This window comes from Bombus bifarius, unplaced genomic scaffold, assembly GCF_011952205.1.
Source record: "Bombus bifarius isolate JDL3187 unplaced genomic scaffold, Bbif_JDL3187 scf7180000009200, whole genome shotgun sequence".
Taxonomy (NCBI): Eukaryota; Metazoa; Arthropoda; class Insecta; order Hymenoptera; family Apidae; genus Bombus; species Bombus bifarius.
In genome coordinates, this window is record NW_022884965.1 from 2,826,989 (window position 1) to 2,842,309 (window position 15,321).

General features: G+C 34.1%; 1 protein-coding gene across 19 annotated transcripts in view; it reads right to left on the bottom strand.

The window, feature by feature from the left end:
• Positions 1-15,321, bottom strand: part of LOC117214247 (plasma membrane calcium-transporting ATPase 3) — an 89,351-nt gene that overhangs the window by 58,327 nt on the left and 15,703 nt on the right. The gene's annotated exons all lie outside the window — the stretch shown is intronic.

The window sequence follows — 15,321 nt, forward strand, 5'->3', positions numbered from 1 at the left end:
AAATATGAGCTAGTTGAATTTCTAAACACGAATACTTTTACTTTTATTTTAAATATATAATTTGAAAGAGACATTACCTTCGTTCAGTTTTTTTTAACTTTATATCATAAAGCAAACACGTTTTAGACATATATACTGCCATCTTAAAAATCTTGAACGGATTTGGCAATAAATCCTGAAGTAGAAATGCTACATCATATTTAGACTACTTCCTCTACTAGTAATTAATATTCGCATTATTAAAGTAACAAGTTTTTAGCGAAATCCGAAGTTTCATATTTTTCAAATCTGAGAATATTTTATTGTATTTGCGAATTCATCTTTGTTCGTATACATTTATTACTGCAACTGTTTCTGTACAATATATAATTACACACATTTAAGTATATTTAATAACAGAGAAAATATTTTTCTTTTTATTCCCATATTCCAATCGTATGAATATCTTTGTCTGCCATTTTATGTGAACGTAGACATACGAGGTGAAAGAGACGAGGGGTGTGAGACCGATTAAACATGTACAGAGCGTCTGACATAAGAGAATTTAGCTCGAATTTCGTACTTTCGTGGAAAATCGTCGCAGTGCTGTTGTCGGCGCGTTATATGGAGAAAAAGTTAGTCACACCGCGTGACTTGAATGAATTTATTGATCTGATCTCCTCGGACCGACCTCTGTCACGTGACTCCCATTGCGATACGGAATAAATGACCGACATATTTTTTGGTAAACGCAGGTTGTTCCAGTAACCGTAATACGGTCGACAAAGAGGTGATCTTACGCGAAAAAAAAGGTCGATAACGTAGAATGAAACTTTTCACATGACGACACGTTTCCGAAAGAGCCGAGTTTTGAAGATTTGTCGAGTATACTGAGAATATCAGATAAGCGAACTTCATTTTTAACGAGGTTTCCTATTTTACGACAAGGTTAGATTCTACGAGGAATCGACTTCTTGCAATTCTTATCATCATTACCAGTTATTAGTAGTATATTAGTAGTAGATAATATAAGCAACCTGTAGTTATATAAGAAAACGAAAGGAATATCAAATATACGACCTTCACTTTTAGGTTAGAATTGCGTTCCGTTATTTTACAATAGAGCTAAGAAGATATAACGTAGGATTTGAATATCACGTCAGTGGACTGATTGTATGTAAAAAATTGAACGTTCAACATGATATATTACCGTGAGTTATATAGGGTAATGTAACTATGACAGTATAGTGATATATCTTATACGGAATGTTGGGCTTTCTGTTGCTAAAATGGCACGATCAGGTGATGACCCAATTATTTTGAGCAACGTAGCGCTTGAACTGGGTATCACAAAGGGAGAGCAACGTCCGAGATAGTGTTCAGAATTACGTCAATGTAGATGGAAATAAAGTAATAAAACGCTAGATAAAAGGAGTCGTACAAATCTTTTTATTATAGTACAGATTTCCACAAAAATGTCTACGTCGCGGAATTTCATTTGCAATAAACGCTCGGCTATGTGAAAAATCTCTTTCTTTTTTTATCTCGTGTACACATTTTCAAATTTGGCATCGCGCGATAAAGAGAATACACTACTCTCTTTCCTGTTGTCTCGAATCACGTTCGCCAACAGAATAAATAGTAAGAACTGATTGATCTAATTGATATGTTCTCGATAAGGGAGATATCATAGCATTTTTTAAAGACAAGCTCCGATAAATCTCTCATTAAAATTGTTGTATGTGAATGATCGTTAAACACTGTTCGATATAAATATAAAATAATAATAATTAGACGGCGGATTTTTATGGCACATTAAAGAATGCAAAATTGCACAGAGTGCGCATAATATGAAAAATTATATATACAGGGTGGTTGGTAGTAACTAGTAGTACAAGCGAAAAGGGGGTGATTCTACGCGAAAAAAGAAGTCGAAAATATAGAATAAAAAAATTTTTTTTTTTTTAATTTTTTTAAAAATCTACAGTGAGATCCGTTATAACGAGACGCGATAAAGTGAACGCGTACCGAGCGAAAATTCAAAGTCGATTTTCTCGAAAACAAAGCCTCGAACGAAAAATTTTTATTCTATATTTTCGACTTCTTTTTTCGCGTAGAATCACCCCCTTTCCGCTTGTACCACCAGTTACCGACCACCCTGTATATCGAAACTTTTATTTAGCCTTTCAGATTCTCCCAAATTTAACCAATATGATTGGTATATTAAATTTGTATGAAATTCGCAATAAATACTTTGTAGCTTGTGTAACTATATACACTTCCAAATTGTTTGCAAATCTGACTAAAGTAATCAGTAAAGTCGTATACCACCAGTTACCAACCACCCTGTATATATAGAAGAGCAATGTACATGTAAACCACCATGTATCTCGGAGAAGTAATATTACGTAAATAAAAAAAAATCCGCGATATAATATAAATGTAGTATAAAATAATATAAAATTTATAAAATATGTATAAAATAATGGATTTGTATGAAAATCTAGTGATCAGTTACAATAAGTCTGTTACTGGCCAGTAACCTAACCCCAATTGACAAGAGAAAAAAGGATTGAAAAACCAGACCCCTTGCTATACGACAGCAGTAAAATGACAATTCACGGAATCCACCGTTAAATGACGGCAATTTCAACTTGGTCCCTCCCACTAAATCGGGATCTGCCTTCGGTAAAACGATACAGACAATCCTACGCAAGACATACCAAAATTTACGAACCTTCGGTGATTTGATTCGATACTGGCGCCACACGGAGAAAATAAGAAACACATAGCAGCACACAGTGCCCCGGTACATACATATACACGTGTGCAGAGATCGTGATTCACTACGGAACAACAATAACACGACAGATTCTTCGTAACGAGCGTCATAATTGGAAAGAGATCTTCATGCAACATGAACACAGCGACATTGTGATGTTACATTACTAATCAGTATTCGTCACGCTAAACGCGACGCCTTCGTGGAAACGGTGAACGAAGGCATGCTCGTGACCGAGCATTATATATAGACTCCGCACGACCGCTATTATGCCTTCACTATTCCTCCACTGAGTTTATTTATGTAGATGTTTTACACATACACAGCTGTGAAGTAATAGGTTATGCACTAGTTGAACCGTCTGTGAAAAAAATTTAGTAGACGAAATTGCTCGCGAGATTCGGATAAAAATGAGTAGGGTAGCATTTCTTTTTACAGAATATTTATCGAGAGAATAAACATGGAAACTAACCTCATATACTTTCTTTTATTCTTCACTTCTGACTCTTTTTTTATTTATGCAATATTACTTTCTTCCTTTTACGTATAATTTTAATAAATTAATTTAATTTTGCACACAATCGAATGTAAGCATTCGTGTATACAGTGGCACGAAAGTACACCGACTCCGATATAATCTTACCAATATAATCTTTAAACTTTACCAGTACAATCATTACAATCATGTTTCATTGTGGCGATAATAAAATATCGAAGTGTATTATGTAACACATATGTGCAGTATGTACATAAGAGTTTCCTATAGCGATTAAATAAATACCAGATAAATAAAATAAATCAATAACTAGTATGCTTATCGATAACTAAACATATTGGAAAAGAAAGGAAAGAGAATTTGCTTTACTTAAATAGATTAAACTAAACTAGCATTCTTATCAGCTAGTAGTTCGAGTAACTAAATAAATTGAAAAGGAAAGGACGGTTGGAATTTACTCTTTATTTAAACTGACTAAACTAAAATGGTAACTAATATCATTAAGTTAGTAATTCCAGTAATTAAATGCATAAATTGAAAAAGAAAGGAAGCGTAAAATTTCTCCCTCGCTTTCTCATTAATCATAATTCAACGACCGACTGACTAATTGTTTCGATCTCATTAATGTACATTATTAATGGAAAATCCGTTGGTCGACGAGATGGTTGCTACTCCCACCACGCGTCATTTAAGTGCACAGCAAATATTGACTCGCGCTGTGGAGATAAGGGAGGAACATATTTGGAGAACGTTGAAAGGAGCTGGAGCTAAAGAGAGAGATGGATATATGTCAGTAGAAGGGGCATGCGCTTTAAAGGAATACCAACGAACAATCGACATTTACGATTTTCAATGTATATACACCGTGTACAGTGTTAGCATGAGTCGCACGCCACTGAATGCGTAACCGAAAAGAATTCCTATCGCAGAATCTAACAGGCTTGGCTAGGCACTACCGTCATTGTTTTTACGCGTAGGCGTAGACAGATGCATATTCAATGTTTGAAACGACCGTTCTATATCGGGTTACAAGTTGGTTAAACATCGTGTTAAGACGTTAGTAATTTTCCAATAATTTTTATCTCTTTTTAAAAATATTCACCGATCAGAATCCAAAAATAGTATTATATACGTATATACATTTGAGTTAAGCAAACTTCGTAAATCTAAAGTAAACCTAACCTACCTTAATCTGATCTAAACTAAAGATTGAATTTTGAATAAAAGGAGTTTGATAAATCTAAACCAAATTAGTCTTAACGTGATCTAACCAAATCTGAAGTAAAGATCAATAGCACTAGTGGACGAGTAGAGGGAAAAATATGAATCTAGGAAGACTAAACTAAAATAGGAGAAGATCTATTCAGAAATCTAAGCCAAACCTATTCTAACAGAAATTTAATATAACGCTATAACCTAACATCGCTTATCTACAAACTCGATGCTGTGATTTATCACTTAGTAAATTTATCCAATGCACGTGTAAACAGAAGTGTCTTACGAACCAGAAGTTCAAAATTGAAACTAGTATCTTTAAATTATACTCCTACTATCAGAAAATACATATAGAGTATGTACGAAAACATTTTTTGAAACATTCAACAGAATGGATTCAAATTTGAAAGATGTGTTCTTGCATATTATTTAAAAAAATGAAGCAAGGATTGGTTATTTTGCTGGTCCGAGGGTATCCCGAGCGGCAATAAACACGTTAGTCCGTTAGTGCAACACAACTACCGAACGAGTTCGCTCGCGTGTATTCAGGCATTTTAATCAAATTATTCCGCTCTGACGTTCCCTCGATCCTATTTCAAAGAAACGATCGGAAGTCCGGTATCTATGGCAGGAAAGTTTATCGCTTCGCATCCCTTCGCTCCGCTGTAGTTCTATGAACGATATCCAGGACCAGCCGACGATCCCGCCCTCTTCTCTAACCTTCCTCGGCTGCTCGCCTAATCTACACATCGTACGATGCAATTTCGTTCGATGCAAGGATATCTAACAGTTGTTGAAAAGGGATAACTGGAAGCCTGGAATCTGTGACACAGAACTGTGCGTTAACCTATGCCTGTGCGGGCTCGACACGCAACATAGGAGGAAACCGAAGTTCCACGATTTCGTACGAAATCTCACGAAAATCCTACCACCAAGGTAGTAACTAATAGCGTTACGCATTTAAGGAGAATGTCCCGCTCCTTCCGGATCTTTGGACGCATGTATTTAAATCAGAAGAAATGGAATACATTGTATTAATTAAATTATATAGGGTGGCCACAAAGTTTTAGTTTTACTTTACAATGGCGGACAAAAGAAAGTTTATAAAGTAACAGAAAATATAAAAAGTATCATAATTTTATAAAATGAATTTATATCTAATAAGAGTAATGAATAAATATAACATATATCACAGAATAGATGATTGTGATCAACGTAATGACAAATTTCCAATACAAATGTTACTAAAATTCACAATGTATCAATTCTAAGCTTTCTTTTGTTCGTCATCATTAAATAATATTTAAACGAATAAGTCGGATTTCCTTCTATCCTCGCCACGTATGATGTAATCATATGTTGAAATTATTATTCTTTTTACGAAAATATATTACTGGAAATATTCTGACGAAATACTGAAAGGCAATGCAAAATATTCAAAAATTTCTTTAGATTAGGCGCGATGTTTATTTTTATCCAGTCGCCCTAACGTTTGAATCGTCGCCCACATTCATCCACACCCAAAATCGGTCCTGCTTACGATCGTGGGCGGAAAAACATCCTCCTCGCGGTAAATTGTTGCGAAATTAACAATTCATGGGCCGATACGCGCCTCATAGTTATTTAATTATTGGGAAAACAAACGTCCCTTGGCATCACTCGAGCGTAAATAAAATTCCGATAGCTGTTCGAATATTCCCTCTTTAAATTGGAACATTTCTAATCGTTCCAAAATATCCACTTCGAAATTTCGAATCTCAAATTAATCATTGCCATTTTACGAATTTTTGATATTCTCAGATTATCTTCGTTTTCTTATACGTTCAAATATTTGCTCGTTTGAACCTCGAATGAATCCCAAATTCCTAACCTAAAGTATTTTCTGAACACGACATTCGTTGACACTTTATATTTAATATAATGAATTCAATTTCTTTAGATTGTTTGCTTAAAACCACGTTTAGAATTATCGATACATACTTTCGATTATCTGCTTTCTTGATTCTGCGAGGAACCACCATTCCTAACCTAAAAATTTCCGCGACATTCGACAACAGTTTATAATCATGTAATAAGTTTTTTAGATAGTTGACCTATGACTATGTCCAGAATTATCAAGCAAATTAACTGTAGTTTATCGACTATCGTTCGAATTTTCAACGAACTTTCTACGAGTTAATATTGACCCGTAGCGACAGCCAATAGTGATTCATTTGTAGGACAAAGTGACACACTGTAAATGCAAATAAAGTGAATATCTACTTGTTATGTGCAAAAACACGAACCTGGAAACATCGACCAGCCAGGATATCTCGTATTCCTGAATCGTGACGCACACAGTGTTATTACGTCACGAATCTTGGGATCGATACGTAGAGCTCGTATTATCATCTACGACAAAAAGCCGGACTTTCAAGTTTGGCTGAATTCAACCATAGTCCATCTCGGTTTTCATGACAAGAAATCTAACGAGATAGTCATGGACACATTTCTTACGGGATTATCTTCTGAATATCGTTCTACGTAATTTTCCTAACGATATTTTCTATTAGAATATTATTTCTTATATTTTGTTATTTCTCTGTAAAAGTATCTCGATTTAATAATTTGTTGTAGGATAACACAATGACGATAGCATATACAAATTTCTAATGATGTACACTTTATATCAAGGCTATTTTTATTTAAGTATACTTCCTAACCTATAAATAATGAAACAGGTCTTAGTGGATTCAGTATAGTATATACTAATTGTATAGTAGGATTTTATAACATATAGATTAATATTAATATACTATAGTCACTCACTTCAAAAAGGCATTTTTATTTAGACGCATAAAGTAATAAAACAGCTCCTAATTGGGCTAGCATAGTATACTTTGCAGCGGAATTCTATAACATTTTATTTTAATAAATATATGCATTTCATAGGATGAAAACTTTTGTTAATGACCGTATGTGAAATATGCGTACACCGTTGCGATAGAATTGTGAATAACAAGAATACTTCAGTGAATAGGAATTATCCGCAGGACTTTCAGCACACCATTAAGGAAACCTTCCCTTCATTGAGGAAAAGAATCATTTCCCAACCCAATCATTTCAATATCGATCATTTCGTAACCTAACAAAATGAACGTTCTCTCTTTGTTCAAATATTAGAAGGTAATGCTTGATACGAGGCATATGGGAATAATAACAGTAGAAGCACGTCTGACGACGACAATTAATTGTTAATTGTCCTGTATCCACGTTTGTTGTAACCCAGTTAAGCAATCCAGGGTTAACAAGAATCTCCTGCGTCACCACGCTAATGGATAATATTAATTCAATATCGTACTCGATGGAACACATCCTATTGAAGCCATCCATATAGCCCATCCACCTTCTCTCTATCTCTTTCCTTCTCTTGTCCGCCATATTCTGTGTATAAATACTCAGAGGCGTCAAGTGTACCGGACATCGCGCAGCGAAAGTGTTACAACGAACGTAACAATCGTGACACCATTATGCACGATTTAATGCGCCGGTTAAGATTAGAACCAGAAAGCTAAATAAACCGTTAAACTGCCAATAAGGTTAATTCACATCAGACGTCAATGAACAGGAAATTAAAAGCGTCCGACACGCGGGCCCTCTATTCAATCACCCGGTGACACTTCTTTGTCCTTTTTCAGATCATGCAGAAATACGCATCGATCTAAGGATAAAGAAGGACTGCCACGGTCCAGGAACCTCTCTTTTGATCACGTGAGATGTCACTGCGGTTCGACGGACAGGTCCTGGATCGGTTATGCTTCGTAACTACGCTAGGGATATGCTAGACTATTCTGATACGTTAGAACCATGACAGAGGTCACGACTGTTATAATCCAAATGAAAAGGTATTGTATAAGAAATCATAGCTTATTTTAATGTTTGATCTCTTGATTGATATCATTGGGTCACGAGAGAGCATAATAATTTAGGGCCAAATTACTTTGTTTTGGAATCTTTAAATTAATTTTATTGCTAGCATAAAGAACGTAAAATATAAAATAAAATTAAATAACCCTAAATATTAATAATTTACATTAAGAAATATAGGCTATAGAATAGCGACATTATGCTTCTAAAGTAATTATCAGCAACTTTGAAGTTAAAAAAGTAATTTAAAAGGCAAGGTTACTTTAAAAATATACACTGGAACATCAATCGCTTTTTTAAGAGTAACCGATAGATAATACTGATATCGATATAGAATTGCAGAGATTCGATAAGAGGGGATTTCTTGGAAAAGAGCGCTCTCCAACGAGAAATCGAGCCGATGTGACGTAAATTGGTGCTGTTATTCGAGGTATCGTGATCTAACAAAATTTCTGATAACCTATACGTTATCTAAATACACAATAAAAGAATTTCCTATCGTAATTAATTGTTTCCAGAAGTTAACGTCATATATTATATCAAGTAGGTGAAGTTTAGCAAGAATTTCCTGCAAGCAGAAATTCATTTGCAAGAAAGGATTTTCGAGAGTCTAGAGAATATCAGAAATTCCCTGGTAATATTTATCGCGTCTGCTCTAGTTACAATATTCCTGTGGGACATAATTTATTGTCATCTTGTAAGTTTACTACAATATTCACTAGAAACTGATATGCAATTTCCAGTGTATTAAACGAACGAAAAAAATTCTTTTCTCTTTTTCCCCTAGTTATTTTTTTAGTCACAGTTCTCCGGCTAAATTAACTCAACTTGAGAGACATTCTTTGGGAATCGATCTACAGACAAACAATACGAAGTCCCGTGAATCTTCCTGCGCCACGATGTTACACTTCATTTTCTAAGCGAGTGTAGAAGCATGCGCGACTGTAGCCGGCCTATATGACACTAACATATCACTACACGAATGCAATAAATAATTTGACACGCCTTGGACCTGCAATTACTCCGGACTATCGGATATTGTATCCTAAAATACCCCGTTGGTAATGAATATTGAATTAACATGGATTTCTTTTTTCGACGAGTCTCTACACAGCTGTGTATCGAAAAATCGGTCACAACTGCGACGACTTAACCTCACCCGTACACTAACTTCTATCATTTCTTTAACAACTTTCGATATTCTTGTAAAAATATTGCAAAATTGCTTTAAGATTCCTATTTTTGGACACTTATATTTTCGTAATAGAAAATTCTAAGAAATTTTAATATTTAAGCTTCCAATTCTTATTCATGTGCTTTCATAATGTTTTGTAATAAATGAACGATATTAAATAAAAATTTTGCATTCATCCATGTTGTATATTTTAGCTTGAGATGTTTTTCAAAAAAATATAAAAATAGGTATCTAGATACCTGATTCTCTTTTAAGTACGACGATTCGACTTTCAAATTCAAAAATAGCTGAGGTTTCAAATTAATAAATTGTAATAAAACAAATGTACATACAATACATAACCTCTATTTGTCATTGTGATATAGAATCTTAAGTTAACTACGTCACAACTCAACTCTCTAAGGTTAGTGGACAATTCCAAAATGGCGTAAAAGTGCGAAATTTTAGGACAGGAATACGCTCTTGTCGGAACAAAAAAGTTGTTGAATACCACTTGTGCTCTCTGTCGAGAGCAGATAAACGTTATACGCTACTGGATTATGCGGTATTGATCGGTATCGAAGCCCTTAGTAATAATAAGCGGCGTCCTTGATTTCGCTTTGTTAGACTTCCATAGAATAGGTTATGTACGAATCCGGATGCGATAGTGGAGCCACAGAAACGTCGAAGACAAGATGGTTCTTGTCCTCCTTATGTTTGTATCACTGGTATGTAAGTCTTCAATAATTTATATCTTTAAAATTATCTAATGTTTACATCTACACTACCGTGCTTAAGTATTCGGACATTTTCGAATAATTGGTAATATATAAAGTATACCTCAAATAAAGCTCTTCAATCTAACTTCCGTCTCTAATCTAATCTCAGACACCAACATATATAGAGCGTACATATTAATGAAAATATTTGATATTAATTAGTATGAATAAAAAAGCAATAACGGGAGGTGAATTAAAATGGTTTCTACGATAACACTTAGATAAGTGACTTAGCGTATTCGTTCAATATTGAGATCTTAGAATAATTGAAATATGTTTCCAACCACATTTTAAAAGTTATATAGATTTTATGAAGTGTCAGCTGTTTATTAGAGATGAATATGGAACGTGACTGATACAGATATATTCTTCGTTTCACCTTCAATTTAGCAGAACACTTGATCCCACTTACGACAAGAAGTAAAAAATTAACGATAGAAAAACATTTTTCTCAATTCTCAATTGGATTGCACCAAGCATACACATACTTACGCACGATAATATATGTAATTCTAAAACATATAATCCATATCTTTCATTCCATTTTCACGTAAAATTAATCCATTGACTATACAATAAATTCTATTAAAGTAGGTGCAATTAAGGCGTGTTCGATAAAACGTTAAAACGATAGCTTTTTGTTTGAATGGAGTCGATGCTCCGTCGGTAAACAGGGTAAACTTTTCGTCATCCTCTCTTTAAGTGATCCATGGAACAAAGGAACTCGAGAAACCCCGGGTTTACGTTACTCACAGCACCGTGTGAAAAGATAGATAGATAAATAGATAGATAGAGAGAAAGAGAGCGAGAGGGAGAGAACGAGAGAGAAACAACAAGCTCTAAAGTGCAATTTCCAATACATCTCGAGGCCTCTTCGGGCTGCACTAGTGTCCTTAACGCGTGCACATAGTTGATAGGGATCGATAGCTGAAATTATTTTTGCGCTGTCTTTCACGACCCATTTTTCAACGACATTGTGTGTTCTAGTCGGTTATTCCGCGAATCTGAGCCTCATGCAATCCCATGATTTTTAATCAAGCCTTGCGACTACGTAGGTACATTTTCATATAGGGGGTTAGCCTTCTATAACCAGAAATGTTTTATGAGCTTAAAGAAACATATGTAAACTGAAACCAACAAATATCAACCTCTAGATATACATGATCAATGAATTTACAATTTCCGGAGATTTTATTATGAAGAAAATGACCTTAAAATAATAAAATAACCTTGGAATCACGATGGGATACGAATGTAGCTAAAGATGAAATTAGATAGAAGGAAAACTGATGTATCAGTATGTAACTTCACAGCTATGCTACGTTAGACATGCTATGTTACATTAGACATAGAAATGGCTATTTTATAGAGAAACTAATGTGAAAGGTTAAACAGAATTTGAGAAATTCGAACGTTAGAGGACATTGTCAAAGAGGTTAGAAAGATTTTAAAAAGTGATTCTAAAAAATTTGAAAGACTAGAACACCGTGGTTTAAAATAAATACTTAAAGTGTAAGTACTTATGAGAAAACCCTAGTTACCTAGCTTTGATTTTAACAAATTCCTTTTATAAATTGGTAACGTTGGTATAGATCTCCATATAATAATGATATACGTATACTTTAGAAAATGATTAATTTTATTTTTAACTGGAAAATATAGTACGTATAACTTAGTTACAGGTTACGATTTGTCTGTATGTTATTTTACAAAAAAATTCACTGAATCGAATTTGAGGTTATATCGAGAAACGAGATAAAATTGAACGATAAGGGAAATTGATAGAATTCTTCTCCCATCTTGGCATAATCGTTTCAACGAACTCAGGAAACCTTGAAAACATCTGAGTCAGGTAATTACACGGCTTCTTCCGAGTATATTAGAAATTCTGCCCGTCGGCCGATTATAATCACTAACATTTCGCTTATTGATCATTCATTGACATCGCGTTTAAAATACCCTTGCCAATAAGCAAATGAGGGAACGAAGGTCGGCTATATATACGGTGCCCCGTAAAACTGGGTCGCACTATATCACTGAAACAATTATGTCACCGATCCCTACATTTACCTAATGGACTCCCAATCTTGTTTTCAATAAAATTATATCCACTTTATATCTAATAATTTAGATACAGTATACAGAAGGTTAATAACTTTTATAAATTAAAATTATCTGAAATTATTACGTAAAATTATATTCATGTAATTCTACCTCGTAATTGAAATCATAAATTCGAAAAGGTACTTCTTTGCAAAAAGATGCGGTTATCTAATAACGTTAAAAATGTGAATACAACGAAGATGTACTATGTATGTTCATACGAAAAACTAACAAGATTAATAACGAACTTAATAAAGGAACTTAAAGAAGATAAACAAAAAAAAGAGTGACTTTATTAAAATACTGATAAGTGGATTCAATCTAAAATTAAATATTTTCCTTATTTATTTAAAAGGATGATCTAGTAACTATCATATTAAGGTTAGGGACAGCAAGATTTTTTCAAAATATTTATGGATGGATTTGCGCTCTGCTGGAATTTATGGCGTCGACGTGAAATTATATATTTTCGTTATTTATTTAGAAAAACCCCAGTGGCAGTCCTATTGAGGTTAGGGACAGCGTGAAATATAAGTAACACATCTAGATAGCAGAATATAATATATAGTATAGCGCAACATCTACTGGTGTGAAACACATAGGGGAAAAGATGGAAGTTTCAGTAGTACGAACCTAGCTATTGCGTGGCAGTAGTTCGTCAAGCGCCTTCGCGCGATTTAAGCGACCACTATGGCGCGTTTCACAAGTTACTCACGTGCAAGCTCGATTAACTTTTCATCTAGGATACACAGTCAACCTACGACGAACCTAATCGAATATCGAACATTCCTGATCGAATAGTACTAGTTCACATGTAATTACGAAAGTATTCGAATAATGTAGAAACTCGGAAACCTTTTATGAATATACTATGTGTGTTGTGGACTATGTAGGAAACATTTTGAAATTTCATTAGCACTGCAATGAGGCACGAGTATAATTATGTCGGAAAGCAATCTGAAAACGTACATACACATCGTATCAAATGTTTTTTAAAATGAAATGTACACGTTATAACGTTCGTGTGTAATATGTACATATTAGGTTAGGTTCGTATGAAACATTTAATCAAAGCAATTTCCACATAATTCCATGTACTTTCCCAATGCTTATTTAGTTTCATTATTCCGGATTTAGAAAAATTACCAGAATTCAACGATTTTTAGAATGGAACCGTTATAGTTCCTTTTAAGACAATTTATGCGTTAAAAGATCATCTAGATGGAACAGAAAAAATCATTAACCTCAAATGCTACATTTGTTTCCAGAAATTTTCATCTTACTTTTCTCAAATTGAATTTCATCTAACAAAGTCACGTGAATATTTTGATTGCTCATTTATACCAAATTTCATCCTTAGTGCAAAACTTAGATGACACAGAATCGCCAAATCGAAACTTCGAAGAATCCACATTTCGCATGTGCCAATTTAATGGAGGCTATAAGATACTTAACGTGGAGATATTGTGTTAATAAATTTCAATATTCCAGTAGAATTATCTGTAGCAGTTATTACATGTTTAAGGTGGCTATTTATGCTGTATAATAATATTGTACCACATATATAAAAATTTTTTTTTATTTTTTAATTTTTCCATCGAGACAACGATCTACAGTGAGGTCCGTTATAACGAGACGCGATAAAGTGCGCGCGTACCGAGCGGAAATTCAAAGTCGATTTTCTCGAAAACAAAGCCTCGAACGAAAAATTTTTATTCTATATTTTCGACTTCTTTTTTCGCGTAGAATCACCCCCTTTCCGCTTGTACCACCAGTTACCGACCACCCTGTATATCGAAACTTTTATTTACTCTTTCAGATTCTCCCAAATTGAACCAATATGATTGGTATATTAAATTTGTATGAAATTCGCAATAAATACTTTGTAGCTTGTACAACTATGTACACTTCCAAATTGTTTCCAAATCTGACTAAAGTAATCGGTAAAGTCGTATTTTACCGCAGTGTTAATGAAACTTCAAAATGTTGTATATAAAGGAAAAATGAAAAGAAAAAGGATAAGGAGATTTTTTCAATCGAAGGTGTACACGAACGATAACCAGAACAATGTATTCGAAGAGACCGGATGTCTAAACATTAAACACAGGATTCCGATGATTTACGGCAATCAAGAAACTTGGCAGACGGTCACGTTAAGCGTCTGCGCCGGTGAAGAGTGCCAAAGTACCGACAGACTAGACGTCGAGTCGACGTACATCAATCCTTTTGGCATCGATTGACCAATATTTTTCCATTAATAGCGTTCCCGAATTTTCAGACGACGTTTTTCATTGACCTCTCGATGGGAACCATCCGTGTCGATAAAACAGTAACTTTCCTACTATATCGGGCGAAAACATAACACGAATAACGGATCAGAAGTATTCCTGCTGAAATTAATATCCACGAGATTCTTGAAAAGCAATTTCCAATTAATTAAAAATGCATTACCTTCATGAAGATCAGTTAGCCTTAAGAGTCGGTGATTAATTTAACAAAATGAATAACATATAGGTTAGATTATGTTTGGAAGAAAATTCAACAACTTGGAATATTTAAAAAATGTAAATGTAATATTTCTGTAAATTCCTACTATTCTGAATATAACTGAATATTATAACGAGTGGACTGTAGATTTTTATAAACGTAATTAAACAAACGGAATCTCGGTAGAAATTCATTTCATTCACTGAATATCTTAATAAGTACTGTACTTTGGATATTTCACATATTTTTGCGTTTCTGCGTTATTAAATTTCCTACAAATCCATAATTGGATAAATGAACGTGTATATTATATTATATACTGTAATTATAAATTAACACACGTGTGACGCTAGTGTCGCTTCATATAATGTTAAGACAAGATTTGTTCATCTAATATTAT